The sequence below is a fragment of the Delphinapterus leucas genome, chromosome 5 (assembly GCF_059928025.1).
Source record: "Delphinapterus leucas isolate spDelLeu-1000000601 "Yukka" chromosome 5, BTC_Dleu_Yukka2, whole genome shotgun sequence".
NCBI lineage: Eukaryota > Metazoa > Chordata > Mammalia > Artiodactyla > Monodontidae > Delphinapterus > Delphinapterus leucas.
Window position 1 is genome coordinate 101,313,747 of NC_143133.1, and position 15,994 is coordinate 101,329,740.

The 15,994-nt window shown below is 38.3% G+C and overlaps 1 protein-coding gene across 8 annotated transcripts in view; it reads right to left on the bottom strand.

Annotated features, from left to right (window-relative positions):
* Positions 1 to 12,614, bottom strand: part of KLHL8 (kelch like family member 8) — a 61,063-nt gene extending 48,449 nt beyond the window's left edge. For 2 of the 8 annotated variants that reach the window (XM_089912281.1, XM_089912275.1), the window contains exons 1-2: positions 11,185 to 12,424; positions 940 to 1,051 (exon numbers count right to left, since the gene is read on the bottom strand). The gene's annotated coding sequence lies outside the window, so the exon portion shown is untranslated. The other 6 variants (XM_089912276.1, XM_089912278.1, XM_089912280.1 and 3 more) reach the window with 6 other exon arrangements.
* Positions 12,615 to 15,994: the final 3,380 nt, after the last annotated feature.

The window sequence follows — 15,994 nt, forward strand, 5'->3', positions numbered from 1 at the left end:
GACTTTCCTGGTGGCGCAGTAGTTAAGAATCCACCTGCCAATGCAGGGAACATGAGTTTGAGCCCTGGTACAGGAAGATCCCACACGTTGCGGAGCAACTAAGCCCGTGTGCCATAATTACTGAAACCCGCACACCTAGAGCCCGTGCTCCACAACGAGAAGCCACTGCAATGAGAAGCATGCGCACCGCAACGAAGAGTAGCCCCCGCTCTCCGCAACTAGAGAAAGCCCATGTGCAGCAACAAAACCCCAATGAAGCCAAAAATAAATAAATAAAATAAATTTATTTTTAAAAAAATGGTGGGAGTTAGGGTTTCAATTCAGTTCTGATTAAGCCCATTCTTCTTCTACTATATCACAGACTTCACTATTCAATTTTCCTCAAGTTTATGTACAAGTTCTCAAGCTGTTCCTCATGGGGCAATGATGTGAAAGCCTAGCGTATTAAGTAATGCTTCTTTCATGAATCTTCTCTAATTCTTCCAATGGGATGTGATCTCCCTTCTATGAACACAAACAGTAGTTTGACTTCTCTAATTCATTTAGTTTTCTTCCCCTTGTGTTTTAGACATATCTGCTTAATACAGTGTGAACTCTTTGAAAAGATTATGTCTCAAAAACATCTACGCATCTTACCTTATATCAAACTACTCTAGCTTCTATCTAGTAAAAGGCTTTATTATGGTCATAAAATTATTTCCTTTGTCAGAGGACTGCTCTATAAAAAGGGTATTAACAAATATTCATTTTGATAAAATTACTTTTACATTTGACATCAGATTTGGGCAAGACACAACAGCTCAAAAACTTTCTATACTAAATTCTTTTAAAATGGTCTATTTAAAGAACGCAATGTTTTCAACTTTTTAAAAAGTCTATTATATAAAGTAGAACAGGAAGACTGGAGCAGGAAAAAAATATTTACCCTAAGACACTCACTCTATAGAACTTAGCCGAGGGACTTCCCTGGCGATCCAGTGGTTAAGACTTTGCCTTCCAATGCAGGGGGTGCAGGTTCAATCCTTGGTTGGGCAGTTAAGATCCCACATGCCTTGCGACCAAAAAACCAAAACATAAAAAACAGAAGCATTACTGTAACAAATTCAATAAAGACGTTAAAAAAAAAAGAGATAACATCCTAATAAGAACTGACTGTGAGACTTATAAAGACTGCATATTAATAATGAGTGCAAGTGTAACTCCACCTAAACTCTAACCCAGAATTTTTTTTAATGTATCTAAGATTCTGACTCCTAGGAAGAAAAAAAGATGATACTCCTCCTTCCCCCAATATATTAAAGGGATTAAAAACACCAGAAAAAAAGAGATGGTCCACGGAAGTTTGTTTCTATCATACCCTGGCACATTATGACACTGAGGCAGACAGGAAGTTGAGGCCATTTTTATTGTTCCTCTAAGAGCCAGTAAAGTCACATCAACCAACAAAACAGGAAGTTCTGAAGAAAAAAAATACTTCAAACAGAAGAAGATAGGTTTTACTGGTTCACTGCAGGAAATACACAACAAAAAATAATGTACTTTTACACGTAAACACAACAATTCACAATCACAGAAAAGAGGCCTTACAGCAAAAGCATAAAGGTACTACTATGTGAAGTCAGCCCACTTTATTTTCTTTTTTCAAACTTCTTTGCATTTATAATCTGACATTTTAGCATGTACTATCAAGATGAAATACTATTATGCAGAATACTGTATTAACTCATACTGTATTATCCTCAGAAAGGTCTTTACAAAGAGTGACTTTTATACTAAATATTAATCAGAAGAGTACTAAGTAGAAAGAATTCCAAATGGCACTTTGATTGAAAGCACCTCTAAAGTAAACTCAATGCTATATAGTTACTGATGCAGTACTTACTACAGGCAGCAATAGTGCTATTAGACTCATTCTTCTTTAAAATAACCTTAGTTTGTACTCTTTACAATTCAGTTAGAAGATTTTAAATGATACAAAATATATTTTATAGCAGTTTCTGATTAATTTTAGAGCTATATCTGAAAGTTGACAGAGAACGTGTGTGTATTTACCAAACTTAACTCGTGTGGATTTGTGAAGTAAGATGGTAAACCCCACCTTATGTTGTATAGAGGAAAACATGACCGCACGTAATTCTCCACACACTTCATGCTATTTCATACCTCTCTGCCTCTGTTCAGGCTATCTTCTCATTTTGAAATGCCCTTTACCAACTCCCAGTCTTATCAACTGACTCTTACTCATTTGTTAAGACTCAGCCGAGGTTCATTTGCTCAAAAAGCCCAGCCCTGAAAATCTCCCTTATTCCTAGCCTGGATTGGGTGTACTTCCTCTGTGCTCCTATAACAATTTAATCACATCTTTTTCATTGTACTTATATAGTGGATTATACCATACTCAACTTTTTAGTCAAATTTATAATACTCGTAATAATTGCCTATTCCCTATTAGTCTTTACCGTAACACTACGTAAGTCCCCAAAATATAGGCACTTTCTATGCACTCCTACTGCTCCCATGTTGAGCACAACACATGGTAAACAGAGGTACTAAAAATACTTTTGGAATGAACAGATTAATTATGAACTCTGGAGACTATTTTTCTATTATCCAAATCAACATATAAATTATCTTAACTAAAATAACACTGCATTCTGCATATATTATTTTAATCACAATCATAAAGGATGTCACTTAGCAGACATTTTTGAATTACTTCATTTCACAGGTAAATGTTTCTTAAAATTTATTTTTTTACTTTTAAGTCAGAAAAAAATTAAGCTATACTCATTATTTCCTTTTTATTCACAAAAGCAAAGAGTATAGAGATTTTAAATTTTGAATCAAATGGTCCAGAAAAAAATATATTATGCCAATAATTAAAGGAAAATTTGCTGCTTTGACAAACTGAATTACAGCTTCAGTAGTTCCTACTCAGTAAAGGTACATGCAACTTCCAAGAATTTACTACTGTGACTTACAAAAAAATGTGTTTCTTAGCATTAGCATGTTTAGATACAATTGTTATTTGTTATCAGAATCTGCTCGTTAAATACTACTGTCATTTCCCTGATCTAAAAACAACATTTTCACTGCACTGTATATTTTGAAAGATGTTTCTATTTTAGAGTCTGTTTTATTGAGAAGGCATTCTACTGAGGCTTCACTACCAATAATCATTTCCTTGTTTGAACTGGACCACTTAATTTATTACAGTCACAATAGTTTAAAGGTCTAGTATAAACAGTTTAAAAAAAAAAAAAGGACTTGAAGTTTACCTAAATATGTGAATTGCATTTGCAAACTCTTAAGAGGAGCCCCTATTATTATTTTTACTTGAGAATGTCACAGAAGTCACAGCGTTGTACTCAGATAACAGATGATAATTACTTGAATAAAAACATGAAGCCTACTAAAAAATTAATTTATCAATAATTTGTTTCCAAGTGTCAAAAGATGAGATATTTCCCACTCAATATATGAAATAAAGCAAAAAACAAAAAGCTAAATAATAATTCTTACTTCAGGGAGAGCCATGCTGGTCAGGCATAGTCCCTCTGAGTAGAGCACATTTCTAATCTTACAGAGCTTGAGAGGAAGTGTGGCATTCAGTGGCTGGTGGACTTGCAGAGGCTTGCAAAATCTTGTTCACTAAGGGAAGTTGTTGTTGATTTATTACACTGACTTAAAATGAATGCTAAAGAACTGTCATTTATTGAGTAAGCAGATTTGAAATTGGTTCTGATGACTAATTGTTACCATGGCTATACAAGAATCAGTCTTCTCTTTGGAGTTTGGGAACTTCCTTTTATTTTTACAAAATAAGCACATAAACCAACATATGCATATATATACTAAGGATATATACTACTCATGTGGTTTTATAACATTTCAAGAAATTTCAATTAAAAAACAAACACTGTCAGTGTTAAGGATAAGCACCATCTGTCTTATATTAATCATTCAATCAGTCATCACGTGTTATATTGCAGGTTCTGGAAATTCAAAGATGAAAATGAAAAGCAACAACAAAGTGCTTTACAGCAGTACTAGCAGTACTATTCAAAATGGATCTGGTCCACAAACTTTTTTTTTTTAAACAGGTCTGCAGTGAGGCAGTACACAAATGGAGTGTCTAGAAACTCTGATAGCAAAGCTATATTTGAAAGTAATTTTATGTCTGTTGAATTTCATAAAAAATTGAAGTTTGAATTTTGTGTGTCCTTTTTTTATTTCATTTTTCCAGTAATTAATTTATTTTTGTTGTCTTTACCAAAGTATTAGTTCACAAACTAGTTTTTCACTACAGCATCTGAAAAGCACTACTTTATGGGACTCAAGAAAGGCAGGTAGCCACAATTGGTGAGTCTGTATTATGTTTTGCTACTAAGATACATGCAAAAATAACATGTATTACACACCAAGAAAGTACCCACATTAAAATTTGAAGAATGGTGTTGTTAGTGGCCTAGATGAAAATCCCTCAGAAGATGATACAGCACACTTAAGAAAGGCTGCATCATCAATCCTCTAGATGGATGAGATTATAATGAATGGAAAAACAAGGGACTCATTAAAATGCTTCAAGAGTCAGATCCTAAATGTGAAGAAATTTAGGAATACCTTAACCAATCTATCTCTTGTATTTTTCTTTTTAAAAAAAAATGTATGCAGAAGCATAATCTAATTTTTTAAAGTAATCTGTCCTCCCAAAAGATGAATAAGACAAGACATAATTCCCAACATTAAGGAGCTTGAATCATCTAGACGGGACACAAACAGGTGATAATAATAATGTGGTAAAGGCAACAGTAGAGAAATATGCCGGATAATATGGGAGAGCCTAAACTAGCCTTGGTGATCAAGAGGGCTCCCCATTGAATGCAATAGCTCACACGTACTCAAAGTTCCCATTCCACTTTATCCAACTATAACCAAGTTTCATATACTCTGCTCCCTAAATTTTTCTCATACTGTTGGCCTTGCTTCTCCAGCCACACCACTTTAGTCACAGGCCCCATCATCTCACAGTTATTATTATAGCCTCCCCACAGCCTCTTCTCTCCCCAGTACATCCTTCTTACTGCTGCCAGTTATCATTCCCAAATTCAAATCTCATCACATCACCTCAATGCTTAAAAACTTCCATGGATAATGTAACAGTAAGTAGAAGAAACTAGGTATAAACTGTATGATCTGTATTTTATAGATGTATATGTGATAGGTTTCTAACTTGAACTGCTGTTTACAATCAACTAATGAAACAATTCCAAAGCCTCTATTTTTTACAGAGAAATTTGTGAAGGAAAATAAGGAAATATAAGTTTAAAGCTGGCTGCAGAACTTTAAGGCATGGGCTATACAAAGTACAATCCCAAAGCTCTTCAAATTCTAAGAAAGAAAGAGAAATGACTAAATGTTTACTCTTATTATAGCTAGCATTCTGTTTTAACTAGGTTAAATATTCCTATATATTATAAACATTTTATAATACTTTAAAGTCCCTTATATAATGATTATATGGTACACTTGTTGATTTTATAGGACTTAAGAAGTAGCACGGTATAGGAGAAAAAACAGTGAGTTAGGTATCAGGAGAATTGGATTTTAACTACTGCATTATTGGGAAGTTACCTAATCTCTCATGTCTCAGTTTCTTCATTTATAAAAGAACAGCATTGGTCTAGGTCAGGGGTCAACAATCTTTTTCTGTAAAGGGCCAGACAGTAAATATTTCAGGCTTTATGTGTCATTGAGACTGTCACAACTACTCAACTATGCCATTGTGGTAGGAAAGCACCCATAGATAATAAAGTAATGAGTGTGGTTGTGTTCCAATAAAACTTTAGAAAACCAGAAGCAAGCTGGGTTTGGCCTACAAGACCATAGATCTGGGAAACTGCTGTTTACAGTCTTCCCTTGATATCCTGGGGGATTAGTTCCAGGACACGGCACTTCGTACCAAAATGCAATGATGCTCAAGTCCCTTATATAAAATGGCATGGTATTTGCATATAACCTATGTACATCCTCCTCTCATATACTTTAAATCCTCTCTGGATTAATTATAATACCTAATACAATGTAAATGCTATGTAAATAGTTGCCAGTGCACAGCTACTTCAAGTTTTGCTTTTTGGAACTTTCTGGAATTTTTTTTCTTGAATATTTTCAATCTGAGTTTCCTTGAATCTGCATATATGGAATCTGCAGATACAGAGGGCCTATTGTACTTCTAGTTCTAAACTATGAGAGTACTTTTTTCCTATTTAAAATTATTTAAGCTGTTGCCTTTCTTTTTAGAGAAATCTATAGTCATATTTAACACAAGGCACATAAACTAGTGGTTAACAGCAGACTTTAGAGCCAGTTTTGAGATTCCCTACTAGTTGTGTAACCTTGGGCAAGTCACTTAAAATCACTCTGAGCCTCAGCTTTCTGTAAGATTGTTGGGAAGGATAAATGAAGTAGTATAAGTAAAGTACTTAGCCCTGTGTCTAGTTCACAGCAAGCATTCAATAAATGGACATTATTACTTTTACAAATTATGTGATCTTCAGCCCTTGGTGAGGAACACAATCCTCCAATCAACATTTTTTCCAGCAAAGAAACAAAATATGCTATATAGTGATCTACATTCAGATTCATTTTTCACTATAGCAAAAGATGAGAACTGGCTATATTACTCTAAGTCTTTCTTTTAAAAAAAAATAAACAGTCAGCATTAGTTGAGTGCTTACTATCTACTTTGTATGTATGACTTTGGTTAAGTTATATAACCTTTTATCAGCCTCAGTTTCTTTACCTGTAAAAATGAGGAAAGTTACAGTACAAACTTCATAATTCATAAAACTGTTATAAGGACTGAGTTAATAAACTGGCACAGAAGTTATACAAGTATCTGCTATTATTTGAGTTAGATATTTCACATTTATTCATTCCACTCCTCAGGACAACTCAAAAAGGTATTATTCCTATATTTACAGTTGTAGACAATAAGGCTCACAGAAGTTAAGAAACCTACCCAAGGTCACACAGCTATAAGTGGCAATGCCCAAGACTCAACACAGGCTTGCATGACTATACAGCCAAAACTCTTAACACTAGGCCAAAGATGGCATTAACTGTCTTTGTACAGGGAGTGTAACTACATCTTTGTATGGTATGTATAGATTTTAAGAATTAAATATGGATGTTAATAATATTTTCCCCATACAGAAAATGTTTTTGAATTTTTTTAAAAGTTCAAGAGTAAGAGAACACACATAAAATCACAGATTTTTTAAAAATTGAAGTATAGTTGATTTACAATGTTGTGTGTTTCAGGTGAACAGCAAAGTGACTCACTTATACGTATTTTTTTCTTTTTTCAGATCCTTTTCCCTTATAAAATCACTGATCTTCTCAACATGACAGTATTTCCATAGATAAAATTTTTGCTAAAATGATTCCTGTTTTCTGTATCCAATTAAGTTAACTCAAACTTTCATTATTAAAGAAATACGCAATCCTCTGCATTAAAATAACTAAAGATGCAACACAGTGACTTTTATATATGTGTGTGTGTGTATACAGATATACACACACTATGCAAATGCTGTCATTCATCTCTAACTGATCTTCAAGATCCATATAGACCTCTCAGACTACTTTTATAAAGTGCAAATCTAGAGAGCTGAACATAGTTCTGCTACTTTATAAATCCTCAAGTATTTATTTAGAACCTTGAACTTTGAAAAGCATTCAGCTATCAAATGAGAATACCAATATCAAAGGGGAAAAGAGGGGCTTCCCGGGTGGCGCAGTGGTTGAGAGTTCACCTGCTGATGCAGGGGACATGGGTTCGTGCCTCAGTCCGGGAAGATCCCACGTGCCGTGGAGCGGCTAGGCCCGTGAGCCATGGCCGCTGAGCCTGGGCGTCCGGAGCCTGTGCTCCGCAACAGGAGAGGCCACAGCAGTGAGACGCCCATGTACCGCAAAAAAAAAAAGAGGGGGGGAAGAAAAAAACTCAAAAAAGAGGGGGACTTCCCTGGTGGTCCAGTGGTAAAGAATCTGCCTTCCAATGCAAGGGACACGGGTTCGATCCCTGGTCAGGGAACTAAGATCCCACATGCCACGGGGCAACTAAGCCTGCAGGCCACAACTGCTGAGTTCATGCACCTCAATGAGAGAGCCCACCTGCCGCAAACTACAGAGCCCACGCGCCCTGGAGCCTGCACACCACAACTACAGAAGAGAAAACCCACACGCCTCAACAAACATCCTGCGTGCCTCAACTAAGACCCAACGCAGCCAAATAAACAAACTAATTAATTAATAACTTTTAAAAAAGACATTACTCCACTGGATACACTCATTCATAAGTTTGTATACCATCACTTCATCCACCTCATACTCTTCAGACCTTGTGACTGCTACTGGTAACTGACCGAGAAACAAAAGTTGGCTTCACACTGTAAAGCCTTATAGCCCAGCAATCTATCACTAACAAAGAAAATAGGGCAGTTTGATATAGCTTACTTCCAAACTCTATTACAGGAATGAACTCAAACTTAGAACACTAACCTACTTCTGAAATTCCCAAAATGCAAATAAGATTAATTTTAAATGTCATAATTAAAATCACAAATTAAAATTTAATCTACATAAGCTGACTGTAAATTTCACATTCTTTCCAAACTAGCAATGCTGAATGTTAAAATGATCATCAATGAGAATTCAATATAACTTCACATTCCATGTTATATAAAAAGAAATATTACAACATAAATATACTATGTAAGTATCATCATCTAGTTTGGAAGAGAAAATACTTAGTTTTCTTTAGCATCTGGTGTTTTGTTGAGAAAAGAAAAAAAGTCCAAATTTTAGAATAAACAAACCAAATTATCTTTTAGCATTTCAAAATCATATTCTAACATGCTGGATTGTATCAGGGTGACATTCTTTGCCATGCATTTTAATGCCCATCAAGCCTGGAGGGGTAGGAGGAGGAGTGGACATTATCTGCCTAACAATAATGGATCAATCAGTGGTGTGCGCTCCAGGTATAAGCAGCAGCACTCTTATTGGTATGAACATAATATATCAAAAATATCAACCTCTATTTCTAGAAGAAAAACAGGCACTCACGGTGCTTCAAAAATTATCTGTATACACATACACAAACACACAAAATTCTGTTCACTTTCCTTTATCAAAAAAATAATTTTAAAAATATCTAGTAAAGAAACCTCCTTAGATAACTGAAGCTAATGCTTCAGTTCAGTTAAAAAGGGCCGTGAACTCCTGTTAAACATACATTGAAAGCTGTGGGTCTTCTCCCCAGAAAAACACAAATTTACACAGAATTCAGACTCTTGGAAGACCATTTATGGACACATCCACAGATCCAGGTTAAGAACCACAGACAAAGTAGAAATTTTCTCAAGGTCCCTTTGACCCTCTTCCATAATTTTACCTCTGACTCACAAGAACGAACTAAATTATTCATAACCAGACAATGAACTCCCTTGTACAGCCAACCCTTAAAAAAAGAAGTTTGACAGTACTTACATAAGCAGTATTCAACAGAAAATAAACTACACTGGCAACATTTTGAAATATAGCATGTGACTAATGATACTGATAAATATGATAGTGCATTACAGTTTATAAAATGACTTCACATTATAAAAATGAATATTTTTACCCCCTTTTACAGCTAAGGAAATAGAGGTTCAGAAAATAACTTGACAGAGTCACAGAGCCAACAACTGAAGAGCTGGTATTGTAATCCAGAGTTGCCTAGTTCCAGAACTGAGCTCAATATGTTATTATATCCTGATGCTTCCACAAGAGCCCCTCACACAAAGAAAATAGATTTTTTTTAAAAAAGCCTAATGGGTCACATTTTAGTGTAGTTGTATCTTGAATACTGACATCAATTTTCTTAAAAAAGTATATTTCAAATGTTCCATTTCCTCTTGCTTCATTGGTTTACATAAAACATGTTTTTCAGAAAAGTGAAGAAACTCTCAAGCTAATGAGTTTCAGGACTGAAAAATATGGCATTTTCTTATTCTACAAAGCATTTCTTCTCCCTCAACTCTTTAGTTCTTAATACACAAAAATAAATGACTCTTTGTTGAAAATTCAAATATAAGAAACCAGTTTAAATATCCAATGTTTTAAAACACAAAAGCTATCTGAAATTAATTTTTAGGACGTTCAAAATAGCCCCTTTAATCTTTTCAAAATGACAAACCCATTTTCAGTTCTCTACAACTCTTAAAAGAGTTCTTGAGTTTTTGAAAAAGGGTCATTTGTCTAATCCCACAGAATGTACAACACCAAGAGTGAACCTTCATGTAAACTCTGGACTTTGGGTGATGTATCAATGCAGGTTCATCGAGTGTAACAAATGTACCATTCTGGTGTGGGGATTTTGTTAGGGGAGACTGTGCATACATGGGGCAAGGCAGGGGGCATATGAAATCTGCACCTCCCACTTAAATTTGCTACGGGTCTTCCCTGGTAGCGCAGTGGTTGAGAGTCCGCTTGCCGATGCAGGGGACACGGGTTCGTGCCCCGGTCCGGGAAGATTCCACATGCCATGGAGCGGCTAGGCCCGTGAGCCATGCCCGGTGAGCCTGCATGTCCGGAGCCTGTGCTCCACAACGGGAGAGGCCACAACAGTGAGAGGCCCGCGTACCGCAAAAAAAAAAAAAAAAAAAAAAAAATTTGCTATGAACCTAAAACTGCTCTAAATATAAACTATTTTGATAAATGGTGTGGGGGGGTCTAATTTATCTACTTCACTTTCTTCTTAACAAATGAGGAAATAGTATTTTTTAAAATTGCCCTCACTGGCTGTGAATTAAATTTCCTGCCAGGATACAGAATGTGCAATTATTACAGAATATATTACCATCTTAGAAAATAATAGTAATCTTATCAAATGCTGAAAGAATTAACAGCTTTAACTGTTAACATGATGAAGCTAAATGCAATAGAGTATGGTATCCTAAGATTTCTTTTGATATTTATACTCTTCGTATCTTAAGGGCGATATACAAAGTGACTGAAAGTTTGAAGTAGGTCATGGGTTGACTGACAAACTAAAGTGGGTGCCCCTAGGAAGGAGGAGGAAAAGCAGCAGCCAATGAAAAAAGCCACCGCCAAGTAGAGAGATCCTCTGCTTACCCAAGTCTACCCTCTGGCAGGATTCAAGACTCGAGGGAGGTGGAGGAAAAGGATTTCCTCATAGAACGAAAATGAGGAACACCAAGGGTCAGCAAGTATCAACCTACACAGGAAAAAAAACAATGCAAAGAAAACAAAGAAAAAAAACGTGCAACGAGCAGATAAAATACCTGTGTCGAACCAGTTTCTTTCAAGAACTTTCTCCCAAAGTGGTAACATTAGCATAAGGTAAAGGGCCAAACGTAGTTATGCTATTAATGCAGATTAGAAGGAATACTGAGAAAAGTTCAATTTTCTACAAAAAGTCATCCGATCCAACACTGCCAAGTGCGAAAACATATAAAAAGCTTTTCAAACTCAGGCACCCAAACACTAGGACAGTGCGAATCCAGTAAAGGACCAGCCCCGGGCTAGAAAACTCGAGCAAGTAGATAAATCGCCTCCCGCAGGAAACCAGCAAGCTAAGCCCAGAACTGAGAGAAAGGAGGAGAGAGCAGGCATCCGCGACTGTAAAACAACTCCATTGAGCAGCTGCGTGTTTTGAAAGAGGCTGCAGTTTCTGGTGTCTCACCGGGAGGCACTCTTCGATCCGGTCTCCACCCCCGCGGATGGTCCACCGGGCGCGGGCTGCAAGCCCCCAGCACCAGGCAGTCCGATCCTCAGCGAGCCCCGCGGACCGGCCAGTTCCGACGGGCCACGAACCCCTCAGGCGGGCCAGTCCCAGAGGAGCGGCTAACCCTCCGGGAGGGCAGCAAGCCCCCGGAGCGAGCATCCCGGACAGCGGTTAACCCCCGGCGGGCCGCGCGTCCGGCGCCGCAGGGCCCGGAGTCAGCCTGCCTGCCCCACCCCCACAGGCCGCGGGTCCCAGGGGTGTAGGGCCGCCCTCCCCGGACCCCGAACCCGTGCCCGCCGCACCGCACTGCTCATGCCCGGGACCCCCGAGAACCACCTGCTTGCCCCTCTCTTCTTCGAAAGACCCAGAGGAGCGAGCCAGGGGGCCGCTGGCTAGGCTGACAGAGCCAGAGACTGGGGTTTCCCTCGGGGAACGCGACCCCGTGGGAGCCACAGAAACCGTGCAGCGGTTTAATGGGCCCAAACCCTATCAGCTGTGGAGTTTGGGTTACTGCGCGCAGGGCTGGAGTTTCCCCGCGCCGCAGGCACGAGCCCGGGCGGCGCTACGATTTGGGGTAGGGAGGACTTGGCAGGAGGGGACAGCACCGCACAAAGGAAGAGGGGAGTGAGGCGGAACGAGCGTCCGGTTACCTCAGTCCTCTGCTCGTCCCTCCGCTTGGTTCCTCCCGGCCTCGCCAAGGATGCAGGCGCGCTATCAGGTTCCCGCAGCCCCGAGCAGCGCCTTACCAGCCCCAAGCGAGAACCCGACGGACGCGCGCTCTGTTGCGCGGCCTCGCCGAGCCCAGCCGGTGCCTGGCGTCCTCTCGCCCGCGCCTGCGCACAGCACTCTGGGAAGTGTGGTTTCCAATTACCTCCTCCGGTGGTCCGCCCCCGCCCCACGTGCTCTCCGAGCCCAGCTCCGCTTGGGTAGCTGGAGTTTTCACCCGACTGGGAGCGTTTTCCTGCCGGATGCTGACGGGCCAGGGCCTAGCGGACGTCCCCAAAACACATTTTTAGATAGGCCATGGCATAAATACCTGTGGAGTTACCCGTTTCTTCACTTCTGTGGCAGTACTGTAAGTCCCCTCCTGATCATGGTGAGGGTTCTTAGGGTTTATGTCTCTAAAAAAAAAAAGGGAAAAAATGGCTTCTACTTTTATTACTGTCAGTTTCTCCACAGGCTCTACAAAGGATACATAAAACAGCTGGTGTTTATAAGCACATAACCACAGTTTATAAGCCCACGGAAGCCGTTGATTGACCTAAGCACTCGCTGCTAACAACCATTGCAAGTAAAAATGATGCTGAAATAAACTGATTTTTCGATAAAGTCAATGAAATGGAGGAGGAGGGGGATAATGAGAGAGCAAAGAAAAAACTTTGAAGAAGGATATTCCCCGAAATGTGTCTTTTGTTAGAGCAACCTCTAGCTTTCACAACCCTAGGAATCTGTTTCAGAATAAATTCAGTCCTAGGTACATTTATAAATATTAACACATAGGTTTGGATTGATTTTGCTAGAAAAGAGTTTTTTTTTTTAACATTAGCATCTTATGTAAAAGCCCCAAAATGACTTTGAAATTTCGTTTCTAGGGGAAAAAAATCACTTTTATTTTTTTAAATAGCAGAAATAGAAATAAATCTTAATACTTCAGAATATTTCTCTTCAGAACATTATATTTTTCAAATTTAATGTAAATACATTTTGAAAAATAGAGCAAGACCAGTTTTACACACACACACACAAATTGTAAAATTTGTCTGGAAGCATGATGTAATACTATATATTTAATAAGACCATGTTCTAATAGAATTTTTTTATAATCTGAACTTCTTTTTAATTGCATGTGCAGTATCTTCTAAAAAATGCTTACAGAACAGAACTGCTCTTTTTCCTCTGCTAATTGACAAATACCAAACTACTTGTAGTTACTAACAACATCAAAGAAATATACACAATATTTCAATATTGTTACCATTTATTTTTTCAAAAATATTTAGTGAGCACCTACTATATGCCAGACACTGAGTTAGGAACTGGGAGATACACAGTGAACAAAACCAAATAGTCCCTGCCCTTGTGGAGACTTAAGATCTAGTGGAGGAGACGGACTAAACAGATAATGAGAAATAAAAAGGTATGCAGAGGGTGGCAAGGGGAGTGGGGAACATATAAGGTATACCAATATAGAGCTTTTTGTTGGGAGAGGGGAGTCAGGCAAAAATTCTGAAAGTTAAATGAAATTCTCAAACCAAATAACAATAAACTGGGGGTGGGGAATCCTTCCCTAAAATGTGATATATCCACAACAATGCTCTCAAATAAAAATAAATAAAAATAAAATCTTACAAAATAAATAAAAATAAAATCTTACAAAACAAGATACATCTTGATAGGATTCAGAACATGCTACCCCAAAATATGGCACCTTGTAATACTGAATATCTTAAACTGAAAGAATTTGAGAAAACAGAAGCAGGAAGGTCACTCTTCATTCCCGCCTCACTCTTCTTCCCCGAAACAGGTCATCAAACTCCCATATAAAAATATCCTCTCTATACCAGGAGTAAAGAAGACATTTATACTGCCAGAGATGGAATTTAGGGCCGAGAAGTCTGTATAAACATACATAAGATAAACTAACCCTTATCTTCCTAGTTACTTCTTCACCACTTACCCTAGCCCAAACACCACTGTCTTGTCAATTCTTCACACACTTATTGTTTGTCTAAAAGCTTCTTGCTCAGGTCACTTCTTTGCGTCTTCATTCTCTTGAATGTACATGAAGTCTCCCACATACCCGTAAAAATTCAGTAAAATGTGTATGCTTTTATCCTGTTCATCTGTCTTTGTCCGTTTAGTTTTCAGAGGTAGACAGAGACCCTAGGAGAGTCAAGGATAACTTCTTCCTCTGCTACAACCTCAGTGAAAGAAAAGAACACACATTTCCTAAATATGACAAAGATATCTTCTTAGCTTTTATTCATTCTTCCCTAGCTCCATTTGAGAATAAACAGGACTAGCCTTAATAAGTAAGGACCTTTCATTAGAGACCCCTTACCTTCCCTAAAGTTCCATAAATTAAAATTGGTAAAGATCTGATATCTGTTGGCTCACTGTCTGTTTGTTGTACTTTGGTCCAAATAAATTGCAATGTTTTAACCTCAATTGACATTTGCATTTTAAGTCTTTATCTCTAATCCTGGAATAAAAGGCTTTATACAATCTCCAAAAGAATTTCAAATGGGGCCTGCCAAGGGATTTGGAAAGACTAATGAAGGGGACCATTTTATTTTCATTTGCAGTGGAGGCAAAGCTTTCAGTCAGTGGGCAGTCCCTTGGACAGCTGCCTGCCTATGAAAATTTCCTTAAAGAGTCTGAACAAGAAAGACCACCCCTCCTGTCCAGGTCAGAGTCACTGGTTTGCAATTACCTTTCTTCCCACTCCTCAACTCCCATTTTATCATCCTCCTCCTCAGCCAACTGCCAGCTTCATCTTCCCTTAACAATCACTTCCTGCCTTCTGCCCCATGATATACTGGATGGCTGCATTTTCTGGCCTCACCCTAGTGGCCTGACTTAACCTATTTTAGTTACTTTATGATAGTTCTTCCATCCATTACCCTTGCCATTAATCTGACACAGGTATCTCTAAGCCTTTGTTGACCATTTTTCACTCTCATCTCTGAAATACTTAAATTTCCCTAATTTCTCTCTGGGCCTTTGTAATTGCTATGCCTTCTCCCTCTTTGCCTGGTTAACTCCTACTCGCCAACCAACATCAACCTAGTTACCGTTTTCATCAGGAAGTCTATCCCGGTTACAGTTCCCCTCCTCTCTAATGCTTCCTGTACATGCTCACATTAATGCTTCCTGTACATGCTCACATTACAACCTGTTTTTGCAACCTCAGGTAGCACATGTCAGTGAGCATTTTAGTTAGATATCTATTCTTTCATTTGTCTGAAAAGTTCTTAAATAGAAAGTAGGAGCACAGTACTTGATATGAGGTGGCTGATTAACAAATACTTGGGAAATAAACGAATGCATATCAACTTTGTGCAGTAAAGAAGGACCCAACAAATATTTTCTGTGAAGAAAATATTTTAGGCTTGCGGACCTTCAGGTCTCCGTTGCAACTATTCAACTCTGCTTCTTAAAGCATGATGGCTAATTCTCACTGGTGCCTCCAGAGTA